General features: G+C 48.2%; 1 protein-coding gene across 2 annotated transcripts in view; it reads left to right on the top strand.

The window, feature by feature from the left end:
- CCNK (cyclin K) overlaps positions 1–12,004 on the top strand; it is a 414,782-nt gene that overhangs the window by 148,894 nt on the left and 253,884 nt on the right. The window lies entirely within an intron of this gene.

Consider the following 12,004-nt stretch of genomic DNA (forward strand, 5'->3'; position numbering starts at 1 on the left):
GAATCCTGGCCTCATCTCAATATTTCATGATGAGAGATACAGCGCTCGAAACAACTTGGTAAGTAGCTGAGCAGATGTTTAAAATGTAATGTTTGGCGCTCGTATGATAACAGTGCTGTTGTGTTGCGAAGCACTGAAATGCCCCCTTCAGAGTGCACGCTATATGGAACTGCAGATTACATCCATAAGCATCCCATGTGCCTTTCTTTCTTAAAGCCGCAGAGTTATTTTGGACCGAGCTCTAGTTACAGTATTGAGTTGAACAAGAAAAGTTTATATTCAGCACTCGCCCCTAGCAATGGGTCCCAAGCATCTTATCTATTTGCTTATCAACATGAAACATCGGTGCACAGCCTCACAGGGGAGAGGATGTAGCATTTCAACTAGCTCTTTTTAGGGCTCGCGCAGCGAGAGCCCTTTTGTAGGGGGTTTAAAACTGTACCTAGAAATTGTACATGCTCGTGCGTGTGCTTTTTCTTTTTTGTGGCGGGATTGGCTTTTGATTGCTTGTATTCAGAAACAGAGCACGCAATAGGCCAAAGGCGGGCGTGTTGCTCCGCCCATGGCCTATTGGTGTCTGCTACCTGCACAGGGGAACATGTGGTTTGCATTATCGTGCACAGACGCGTGCCACTCGCGGGCTTCTTCTTTTTTGGATCCATTTCAAAGGGAAGCAACTAAAGGAAAGCACCGCTGACGTCTTGTTCTATGAGTAGTTGTGTCTTAACTGCAGAAGGGGTGCATTCTGTAGAACTTAAGAGAGTAAAAGATGGCTGGGACTTCCATTACCAGACGCTTTTCACCACTCCTGAGCAATTCTGGAAATTACTGTAAGTGTAAGCGTAAATATGCTGTCAGTAAATATAGAAATATGTTTGTTAGTAATCCGCCAAATATAGTTTTACATTGCGTAGTTGAGACTCTATGTAGAGCGCTTAGACGCCTCGTCAAAGGTAATAAGCGCTATATGAAGGCAATTAAACTTACATCACCTTTCTGGTTAATTTCAAAACTGCCCTGGTCCGTTTGGTACCCTTTTGCTGCCTTTTGAGCTAGTTGATAATGGTCTGCGGAAACGGTTATTCTCCCGGAGTGTACAGAGTCTTTCAAATTGACCAGGGGAGTGAACTGTGTAAATAGGCACTTAAATTTTGATCAATCCCTATTTCGGACCCCTCTATAAAGTAGCTCAGATTTTCTGGATAGTGACATAAGATGCTTTTTATATAGTTACTGTAAATGGGGAATTATCAATGATTACCTTGAAAATCGGGCCTGGATTCGAACCTCTGGCCCTAGGCTGGACACCACTGCAGTGTGGACGCAAACTGCGTCTGTTTCTTTTCTCTAGACCGGGTTCAGTGTGCCCTCTGGTGAACCATGTACATAGACTTCTCGTAGACTCCATTCTACACCCTGCCCACATGCCAGCGTGTGTGCTGGACCAGGATGGTGCTGGAGAATAAAAGGATGCCTATTTCAGCTTCTTGTTTGGTTGAAAAGCTACATTTCTGCAGCCAGAATTCAGGGAAAGCGGAACCGAACAAATGAAGCCTGTTCGCCTCTGTTTGTCGTCCGGCCTTTCTGGGCCTCCTTGTTTGCGAGTTGCCTTGTCCTTGCTTGACCCCTTGGAGTTTGCCCTCTCCCTCTAAGCGCTGCACAGACAGGCCACTGTCACGTTTCTTTTGAAAACGAGTTATCAACTGGTTCCCTGATTACATTTTCAATAGAATGGTCTTTTATTTTCCCTTGACAACTTTGTATGGTTGAGCCAGATGGTCTGTATTTGTGTAGCACAAAATAACTCTAGAATGCACAGTTTCAGGACACCCCATAACCGCTGATGAGTTAGCCAATAAATCGTATGATCCTGGGCGAATCGCTCAATTTCTTTTGCCTAGCACATTGTAAACATGTGAAATGCATTGCATGGTATTGTACCGCACATATGTATGTACGTACTTGAGTGGGAAGAGTGTCTTTTTTTTTTTTTTTTGCTGTGATTCTATGTGGGAAGTGCTTCCATGTTGTGCTTCACGACCATCGAGGTGCGTGTAAGGTCACACATGATCGTGTATCCTAAATAGTGCACCCTCTGTTGTTCCTTAGCTACATTTTAAAAGAATAGTAGCACGTGTGTATTATTTCAATGAAACTGGGGTTTCCGAGTGTGTTGAGGATTTCGGCCCTAAACAATATGATTGAAACAAGGCTACCAGACACAAAGAAATGCCTAGAATACAATTCTCCAGAATTATCCATCCATGTAATTTCCCCCCCAGTATTTCTCTTATAGCACTAATCCTTGGCAGCCGCCATCTTGCTACTCGCTGTTCTCTTGCACGTTTGAGGCGGGGAGAAGCACATGATTTATGTGGAGCACTAGTGCCAATGAATCCTCAAAAGGAATCTGATTGGCATGACCTCCATGCCGTCCAAGTGTGCAAAGCACCATCTCTGGTCTAGAACGGTAGAATCACTCCATTAAAATGGCAGTTTCAGGCCATAAAGTCAGGAGCCTAGCGTCCATGTGTGTGGCAGGTGCAGTGGCACCAGGTCCCAGAGGAGCCACACTGAAATGTTTCTTTTGTCTTATTTTATCTTTCAAACAGGAGCTAAGGGCTTGTTTGCTTCCTTGCCCTACGGCCTATGGCGCTGTCCACGTTACTGCAGAAAGTGTGTGCTGGTGCTTGCACAATTGTGGCCCGCCCACCTGAGAACTCTAGGAATGAAGTGGTTCGGCGTTGTAAAGAAGAGGACGCTTACCTGCCTCCCAGCTTTTATGGGAACTATGGCTTTCAGTGTATCGGAAGTGCAGCCCAACTGCGAAACGCATCACCCCGGAGAACTTTGGGATGTATTTGGACTGGCCTTTTGGTGACCGGAAGCATAGGACATTTACTAAGGGTTGTGTAGAGGGTGGTTTGCAAAAGCAGATTTTGTGATATGGTTGTTAAAGTATGTTGCGGTCTTAAACCAGTTTCAAAACGCAAATGTAACATGTTGATATTCACTTTTCGGCTGATAAAATGCGGAGCGCTTGACTCCAGCCCGGTGTCAGGGACTACACATTGCACTAACCAACAAGGGTTTGCTTTCTAGGCACATAGTATGGAAAAAGCAAAACTGAAAGTTCCAAAGTACTGACGGGCCAAAAGTCAAGCCTGGCCGATAGTGACATTACACTCCCATTGGAAGTTGTATGTGGAAGGTTGGCCCGCCGTGCAGCCAGATGCGAACTGGCCTGTAGGAACATGGAAGGGGTTCTGGGAAGGCTGGTGCAGTCGGATGCTGATTGGGAGGGGGGGAATCAGTCGTAAGTCCAGACCATTGAGACGTTCTATAAATCCATTCTTCGAACTATTTTGATTAAATTGTCTCCTTTTATGCGGTCACTTGTGCTCAACAAGTGGCAAGTTTGTACCGTGGCTTGATCTTCTGTTTACATTTCATAAAAGCCGTGAACGTAGTGGAACAAAATCCAGAATTTTAAAAATTGTTTTATTAAAAAATAGACATTTTCAGTTTGAAAAAGATTGACTTCTCAAGGGTGCCCCTGTTGGCCGGCTGCATTGCAGGGTGCCTTAGGCAGTGCTGTATTTGTCTTCTGGATGCTACGTCTTGCAGCGACCTTCTCAGCCCCAGACAGCTTGCCTTGCTGTAAAGCAGGTCATGTGACTGCAGTAATCTGCACGTAGTAAACAGCTGTGCAGAAAGGTTGCATGATGAATCACCCAATTGTTCAGCTCTGTAGACCTTGAATATCACACAACTGTGCAAGGGAGAGCCGGATCGTCACAGCATTAGTCCATGCGGAGGCATACGGTCTTTAATCCAATTATTTTACAAGCACATCAGGTCGGTCCAAGAGGCCACCGTTTTTCGGGCATATCCTCTTCATCCAAGTTCCCTCCTCCCACCACCGGCCATGGAGTAAAATTTCAGTATTCTCACAAACTGTTTGTCAGCACGTTAATAGTGAAAACTAGCATTCGCAAAGTATAAATCGGCTTTATTTGCTTTGCATAACATTAAAGAAAACAAGCATTTGCAATGCAAATAGGTCTAGCATTATTAAAGTTTGAGGTATTGACATTGCTAAATAATGCAACACCAATAGCTCAAACTTTCTTTGTCTCTCTTGGTCTAGAGGCCATCGGTTGTGTTTCAGCATAAACAGATGTTTGCTCCTGACAATATATAACATCCCGTAAATTTTGGGGCCCTCCCCCTACCCCAGCGGCAAGCCACCCTGCGTTTGGCCAGAAACAGAACAATATCTAAGAATTTTCTACTGTGTTTGGGTATTTGTGCAGTATATCCCAACAGCATGATCAATGGGTCTCTCTCCAACGTGGTACCCAGCATGTTTTCAAGGTCCTTATTCACCTGTGTCCAGTACTCCCATACCGCCGCACATTCCCAAAGTAGATGCAAGAAGCCCGCTCCAGCCCTCTTACACCTGAGAGCTGAAATGTGTACTTTTTGGCGGGGGTGTAATAGATATGTAGCTAGAACTTATAATGTATGACTTTGAATCTGCAATTAGCCAATACATGTTCTGTGACACTTAAGCAATACTTCCATTGGTCGTCAGTTACCTCCTGTCCTAAATCTTCACTCCAATGCATGCGGGCCGAACCTTCCACCCCACGTCGTTGTGCCCGTATGCTACGATACATACCCGACACCAAGTGCTTCCCATCGGGAGAGCTAAGCATGAAGTGCAGGGGAACAAAAGTTTCCCGTTCACAAGGGAAGTCTGGAATAATCGCCCTCATTCCTTGCCTCAGTCGCACGTACAGAAAAACCTCCAATGGCGTGGGTCGCACATCCTGGAACAGGTGTTCCATTGAGCGAAACATCCCCTCATGGAACAGATCGCCCGAATAATGACATGAAGTCGCTTGCACACAGCTTGAAATCCCGTTTCCTGTAGTATTACCATATTTGGGTGATATGTGAGCCTTGGAGAATACATCAGCTGAGACTCCAAGAGACGTGCCATGCGTCTCCATGCATCCACCGTGCAAGTTACCGTTGTGGATGGTGTCATAACACTAGCAGGCCCGTGTACGAGGCAGCTCAGAGGGTGAGGGTGTGTCAGCCAGTCCTCAGTTGCTAATTGTGGCATGTATGGCGTAGGCAACATCCAGTGGTATGCATAATGAGCTTCCGCACTAATATAGGAGATTTCAAAGTCGGGAATGTCAAATCCACCCCTATCATAGGGCTGTGTGAGGACCGACCATTTAAGTTGTGGTTGTTTACCTCCCCATAGTAAACGTATCAATTCCGTGCGTAGGGTTTTAAAGAAAAATGCTCCAGGGTAATAGGGAATATTAAGAAATAAATACAGAAATTGGGGGAGAACCACCATTTTTTATAAGAGAGGCCCTTCCTACCAGCGACAAGGGCAGAGATATCCAATCGTGATCGCTGTGCCATAGTTTAATCGGATCGTTTCCTCCCTGTCCCTAGATACTTGTATGCCTAAATACCGAAGGTCAGAATCACACCATTCGAGAGGAAAATCGAACGGAAATTTGGAGACTGCAGGCGTAAGTGGGAAAACTGCGTTTTCCCCCAATTTATGTTGACACCTGAGAGACGTCCAAACACCAAAAAGGTTTACCAGGTTTTAGCAAAGATGTGATGACCACTTCGCGCATCAAGGGAGTCTTCAAATACTTCACGTAAAACTGGCGCCATTACATCAATGTAGCACTTCTAAAACTCGGCAGACAGGTTTTCCAAGCCTGGTGCCTTCCCGTTCTTTAAGTCCATGATGGCCTCCCTGATCTCATCGATCTCAAGTGGAGCACTAAGGAATTGTCAATGGACATCACTTAGCCAGCAGACCGCCACATCCCCCATAAACTTATCAAGATCTACCTCTCCATGTCTTTGCGTGGTGTATAATGTGGCGTTAGATGAAGTGAAGGTTTCTAGGAGGCCTACGGTGTCTTGACAGCTCACTCCCCCCGGTTTTTCTATCTCCAATATACTGCTGTTAAATTGCGGGCAGCGTGTAATCTCAGAGAGAGCCTTCCCCGGGCGCTCCCCCTCCCCATATCTCCGCGCCACCCAATAGCGCCCTCTAGAAATTAACTTCCCTGGCAGCCTCCTCCTCGTATTCTGACAATTTGGTCCTAAAGTCCTTCTGTACCTGACCGGTTTCCCCATCCAACATTCGACCCTCCAGTCTCTTCAGATCCTGCTCTAAATTCCTCAGTGTGCGTTGTATGTCTCTCAATACCCCGAAGCTTTTGGAAATACAATACCCCTGTGTGGCGCTTCCGGTTCGCCCTTACTGATTGGTGCAGGTGTAGGCGGGGTCGCCTCACCCTCGAATAGACTCACTGACACTGGTAGTTTGGGTAACGCAGGTTTTATTGACTTAAATGTCCTTTTTCGGTGTATGGTTTTCCGGTAGTATGGCAGGGGGCTTTCCGAATCCTCAGCGTGTCTTTGCTGGCGTTTCTCTGTCGCTTTCCGCCGCTCGTCCCGGTGTCTTCTGGGACTGGTGGTCCGGACCTCTTCCTCCACGATGTCGGGGCGTCTCGTCCGTGCAGGGAAGAAAGACAGCGGTGTATTAGGTATCTGTTTTGCTTATCAGCACGGGGAAGGGGGTGAGGGAACACACGTGCACAGCTAGTCGCCTACGATCTGTGGTGCCGAGGTAGTGAGGGAGGGGTAGTGCACAGGATACGAACGAGTAGCCGTTATGGGTGTTTAACCCACTTAAAGCCCGCCCAGCCCGAAAGCCTTGATCGTACCTCTGGTAGCCACACTTCCCTTGAAGTGTGGCTGGGCGAAGCGCCTTCCGGTTGGCCTCCTGGCTTGCTGGGTTCTGCTCCTCTGGACCTTCCGCTTTCAGCGCTCCTCTCCGCCTCCGTCCTCTGATGTTCTCTCTCCTCCGGTCTCCTCTCCGCCTCCGTCCTCCGCTGCTCTCTCTCCTCCGGTCCCCTCTCCGCCTCTTGACTCTGCTCCGCTCCGCTTTCGTCTCTCCTCAGCTCCCGCCACTCCTCTGCCTCAGTCTCCAGCCTCCACTCGACTCTGCTCTCTTCCTCCTCTTCACCTCGCCTTCCGTCGCTCTCAACTCCGTCGCCTCCGGGTGTAACACACACCTGTGTGCTTTCCTGTGCGGCCTTTACCTGTGATGAGGGGGTGTGCCAAGTGACGCTGTCCTGTTCCAACTCCGCCCAATTAAAGAAACAGGGCTCACCAGTCTCTTCCGGTTCTGTGTCGTCGAGGACATCTGTGTCTCTCCAGGCCCCTGTGTGCTGTTCAAAAAGAGGGGAGATAGGTAAACCAGGCGGATCCGGGTCCTCCCCGTTACACCCTGTATCGTGACTTTAAAGGCTTCCCATATTACCTCCACACTATTTACGGAGCCTTTATTTCGTATAAAGAAATCCTTTATTTCCTCCCCATGTTCAGTCTGAAAGACTAAGTCCAACAATGCATCCGGCTGCCTTCGCCATGTCGGCCTGGGCCTATCATAACCAGGTACACTAATCGGGATTCTTACAGGGCAATGATCAGAGTATGTCCTAGCGAGATGTGTAGCATTACATAGGCCTATGCCTAGTCCTTTGGAAATCAGGCAATAGTCCAGCCTTGCCCATGTCCCAGTGTGTGATGTAAAGTGAGTCCCTTCCCGTGCAGCGGTTGTAATAGACGTCAGCTAGCCACCAAACCCCCCCATCTCCACTCTACCCGCCATCACCTCACGAGATTTGTTGTTATAATGGACTGCGGCATCAGCTCTGTCCTGATTGGGAATCAAAGCAACGTTAAAATCTCCCCCCCAGATAATGTGCATAGATCCTAAGTCCGCTACTTTACCCCACAAGGACGTGAAAAATTCAGGCTTATCCACAATGGGGGCATAATCGCAATCGTTACAGAATCCCTGCCCATTCTCCCCCACACAATGAAATACCTCCCCTGTGGGTCCGATATTGTACCTGCAAGTGCAAAGGGGACACGATTTTTAACCAATATGGCAGTGCCTTGCGCATAAGAGGAATAAAAAGAGAATGCTCGGACACTCGCCCACCTATTGGCAAAAGTATTGTGGGACTGTGGATGTATATGCGTCTCCTGCAGCAATGCCACCTGTATCTGCTGCCTGTCCAAATAAACCAAGACCTGCCTATGCATCGTTCAGCCCTCTGACATTCCAGGATATCACCCTCAGGTCCGAGCCATCCCCCTTCCTTGCCATACTGCCCTATGCCATCACACTGGCAACCCTGCAACATGAAGTAAAACAGCACGCCTCACTGTTGTACGTCACATGTCATATCTGCATAACACACGGTACTGTTGTCAACGCTGTAAACTTCCCACCCCCCCTCACCCACTGAAGCATCCCAATTATGCCAGTATCAATCAATCCCACCCCCTCCCCCCCAATAACCAAGAAAAACAATACAGCAGGGGTACTCCCATTGGGGAAAATCCCACCAGGTGGCTCACGGGTACTTCACACCTGTCTAGGAGACCTACATCAACTGCTCTGTCCCCCTTTAGGCAGCGAGGGTGTCCGGCTCTCCATATCGAATAGTTTCTTACCTGTTGGTGTAGTTTTGCAGCTTGAAGATCTTTCTGGATTCACTATGCTGTGCATATTCCGCAATCTGGTGGTTGGGCCCGGAATCGTAGTCTTTTTTCTTTCTTTCTTTTTTTGTCGTAGCCCAGGTGGGCGTCGACGTCCCACCATTTGGTGTACCTTCGGTGACGTCGGCGTGCTTCCGGCGGAAGCTACCCCCCTTGGGCGCCATCTTCGGATTCTTTTTTCTGTCTCTTTTTCTTTTTTGTCTTTGTAGTGAATCTATGGCTATGTTTGTTAATCGTTTTTCAGCGTTAGTATTTCCACGTATCATGTAATTGTTCCAACTTGCTTTCTTTTCCATCTGTTTCCACCCTCTTTTCCAGCCTCATCTTTCTGGCGGAGGCGGGTGGGTTCGCTAGTGAATCCAGAAAGATCTTCAAGCTGCAAAACTACACCGACAGGTAAGAAACTATTCGTTTTGCAGCGTGAATCTTTCTGGATTCACTATGCTGTGCATAGATTTTGTAGCGGTTTTCGTTACTTTTGTGGCGGTTGGGTGGAAGATGAGCGTTGGTTGTTGAAAATATGTTGAAGCACTTTTTGCCCTACTTGTGCTTCTTTGTTCATTTGTACATCCACGCAATAGTGCTTAGTGAAAGTGTGCACTGAAGCCCATGTTGCCGCCAGGCATATGTCCTGAATTGGTATGTTGGCCAGAAAGGCAATTGTTGCTCCTTTCTTCCTGGTGGAGTGGGCCTGTGCCCCTCCTGTTAGCTCCTGGCCAGCTTGTTTGTGGCAGAATTGAATGGTCTGTGCGATCCATCGAGCTATGGTGTTTTTAGTTACTGGTTTGCCCATGTAACTGTTTGCGAAGGACACGAAGAACTGTTTAGTCTTCCTGTGCTCCTTCGTTCTTTCAATGTAGTGCATCACAGCCCTTCTTGCGTCTAGGGTGTGGAGCGACCTCCTAGCGCTTGTGGTGGGGTTTTGGAAGAAGCTAGGGATCTGAATACTCTGATTCATGTGGAACCTTGACACCACCTTTGGCATGAAGTGTGGGTCTGTTCTCATCACGACCCTGTCACTGTGTATCTGGATGTAGGGTTCCTGCAGTGTGAGAGCCTGCAGCTCACTCACCCTTCGTAGCGAGGTGATTGCTACCAGAAAAGCCGTCTTCATTGTCAACATTTGCAGTGATGCTTTATGGATGGGTTCGAAAGGTGCTTTCATGAGCTCCGTCAGTACCACATTTAAGTTCCAGGCCGGCGGCGGCATTCTTTTAGGCGGCGCTATTCTTTTAGCTCCTTCCAGGAATCTTTTTACGACTTGGGACGTGAAGAAGCTTCTCCCTGTTTCTCCTCTTGTGTATGCCACAATCGCTGCCAGGTGCACCCTCAGCGAGGATGAGCTTAGTTTTGCTTTAATTAGGTGCGTGAGGTACCTTAACACCGTGGATTCCTTGGTCAGTTCCCTTTGGAGCTGTTTCTTGCAACACCATTGAGTGAATCTTTTCCATTTTTCCCCAGAGCACTTGCGTGTGCTGGGCCTTCTTGCCTCTCGCAGCACCCGCAGGGTGCTCTCTGGTAGTTTTAGGTGTGCGAATTCTAAGTCCTCAGGAGCCAGGCTGAGAGGTTGAGGCTCTCTGGCTCTGCGTGTAGAACTTCTCCGTTTTCCATGGAGAGTAGGTCTCTTCTTTTTGAGAACTTGTGGGGTGGCCCCTGCGCCATCTCCATTATCTGAGAGAACCAGGTCTGTCTGGCCCATTGTGGTGCCACAAGGATGAGCGTCATGTTGCTCTTCATGCATTTGTTGAGAACCCTGGGGATCAGTGGTATCGGGGGGGAAAAGCCTAGGCAAATGTTTTTGACCAGCTTATCCATAGGGCATTCCCCTGGGACAGTGCCTCTGGTTGCCTGGATGCAAAGTATTGGCATTTTGCATTCCGGTGTGTTGCAAATAGGTCTATTGTTGGGGTGCCCCATTTCCTGAATAGACTATGTTTCCTGACTGTTGAGTTCCCACTCGTGGGACGCTGAAGTCTGCCTGCTGAGCCAATCCGCTTCTACATTGTCCTTCCCTGGCAGGTGTATGGCTAGCAAGACTATTTTTAGTGGTATATCCCATTTCCAGATCTCCTGTGCCAAGTTTGACAGAGGGAACGATTGAGTTCCCCCCTGTTTGTTTATATAAAACATCGTTGTGGTGTTGTCTGTTTGTATTAGCACCTTCTGGTTGTACAGGCGTTTCTGAAAGGCCTTGAGGGCTAGCAACACGGTTTTCAGTTCCAGGTAGTTGATGTGCCTGACTGCATCTGTAGGGCTCCACAGACCCCTCACTCTGAGCCTGTTCATGTGTGCGCCCCACCCCTTCTGGGATGTGTCTGTGGTGATGGTCACTGTTGGGTCCGGTGGTGTTAGAGGTTTCCCTTCTGTTATTCTCTCCTTTGTCCACCACCTTATCTCTTCCTGCACCCTGTGCGTTACAACCACTAGATCCTCCCAACTTCCTGTAGCTTGTGACCATTGTTGTTGCAGCCACTCTTGGAGTGGTCTCATTTGCAGGCGTACATTGGGGACCAGGTGTATGCATGATGCCATCATCCCCAAGATCTTGCTCACAGTCCTCACTGTCAGAGCTCGCCCCTTCTGGTAGTGACGTTTCTCCCTCAACAGACTGAGCGTTCTCGCTCGGTAGGACTCTGCATTGGACGGTGTCGATCTGGGCTCCCAGGAAGATCTTCACCTGCTCTCGTTCCATCGAGCATTTTCCCCAGTGTATGGAGAACCCCAGGTTTGTTAGCGTTCTTGTCACCTGTTCCGCATGCTCTTTGCAAGTCCTGTAACAGCTTGCCTTTACCAGCCAGTCGTCGAGGTAGGGGTACACGTGTATCCCCATTCTTCTTAGATGTGCGGCCACTGCTGCGAGGCATTTGATGAACACCCTTGGTGCGGACTTTAGGCCGAACGCCAGGGTCGTGAATTGGTAGTGATCCTGGTTTACTGTGAACCTTAGCATGTGCTTGTGCTGCCTGTTCATGGGGATGTGCAGGTACGCATCTTTGAGGTCTATTGTAGACAGGAAGTCCCCTGCTTTTATTTGTGGGATGACCTCTTGTAGGGACGTCATTTTGAACTTTTGAGTTTTGACGTATTTGTTCAGGAACCGTAGGTCGAGGATGGGTCTTAGACTTTCGTCCACTTTTGGCACTAGGAAGTAGTTTGAGTACACTCCCTTGTTCCGTTCTTTGAAAGGAACTCGTTCGATGGCCGCTTCGAGGAGCAGTTTTGCAGCGTGAATCTTTCTGGATTCACTATGCTGTGCATTATTCCGCGGTCTTGTGGTTGGGTCCGGATTCGTAGTCTTTTCTTTGTTTCTTTTTTTTTTTTTTTCTCTTTGCCCAGGTGGGCGTCGGCGTCACACCCCCTTTGGGTGTATTTCCGG

This window comes from Lissotriton helveticus, chromosome 9 (assembly GCF_964261635.1).
Source record: "Lissotriton helveticus chromosome 9, aLisHel1.1, whole genome shotgun sequence".
Taxonomy (NCBI): domain Eukaryota; kingdom Metazoa; phylum Chordata; class Amphibia; order Caudata; family Salamandridae; genus Lissotriton; species Lissotriton helveticus.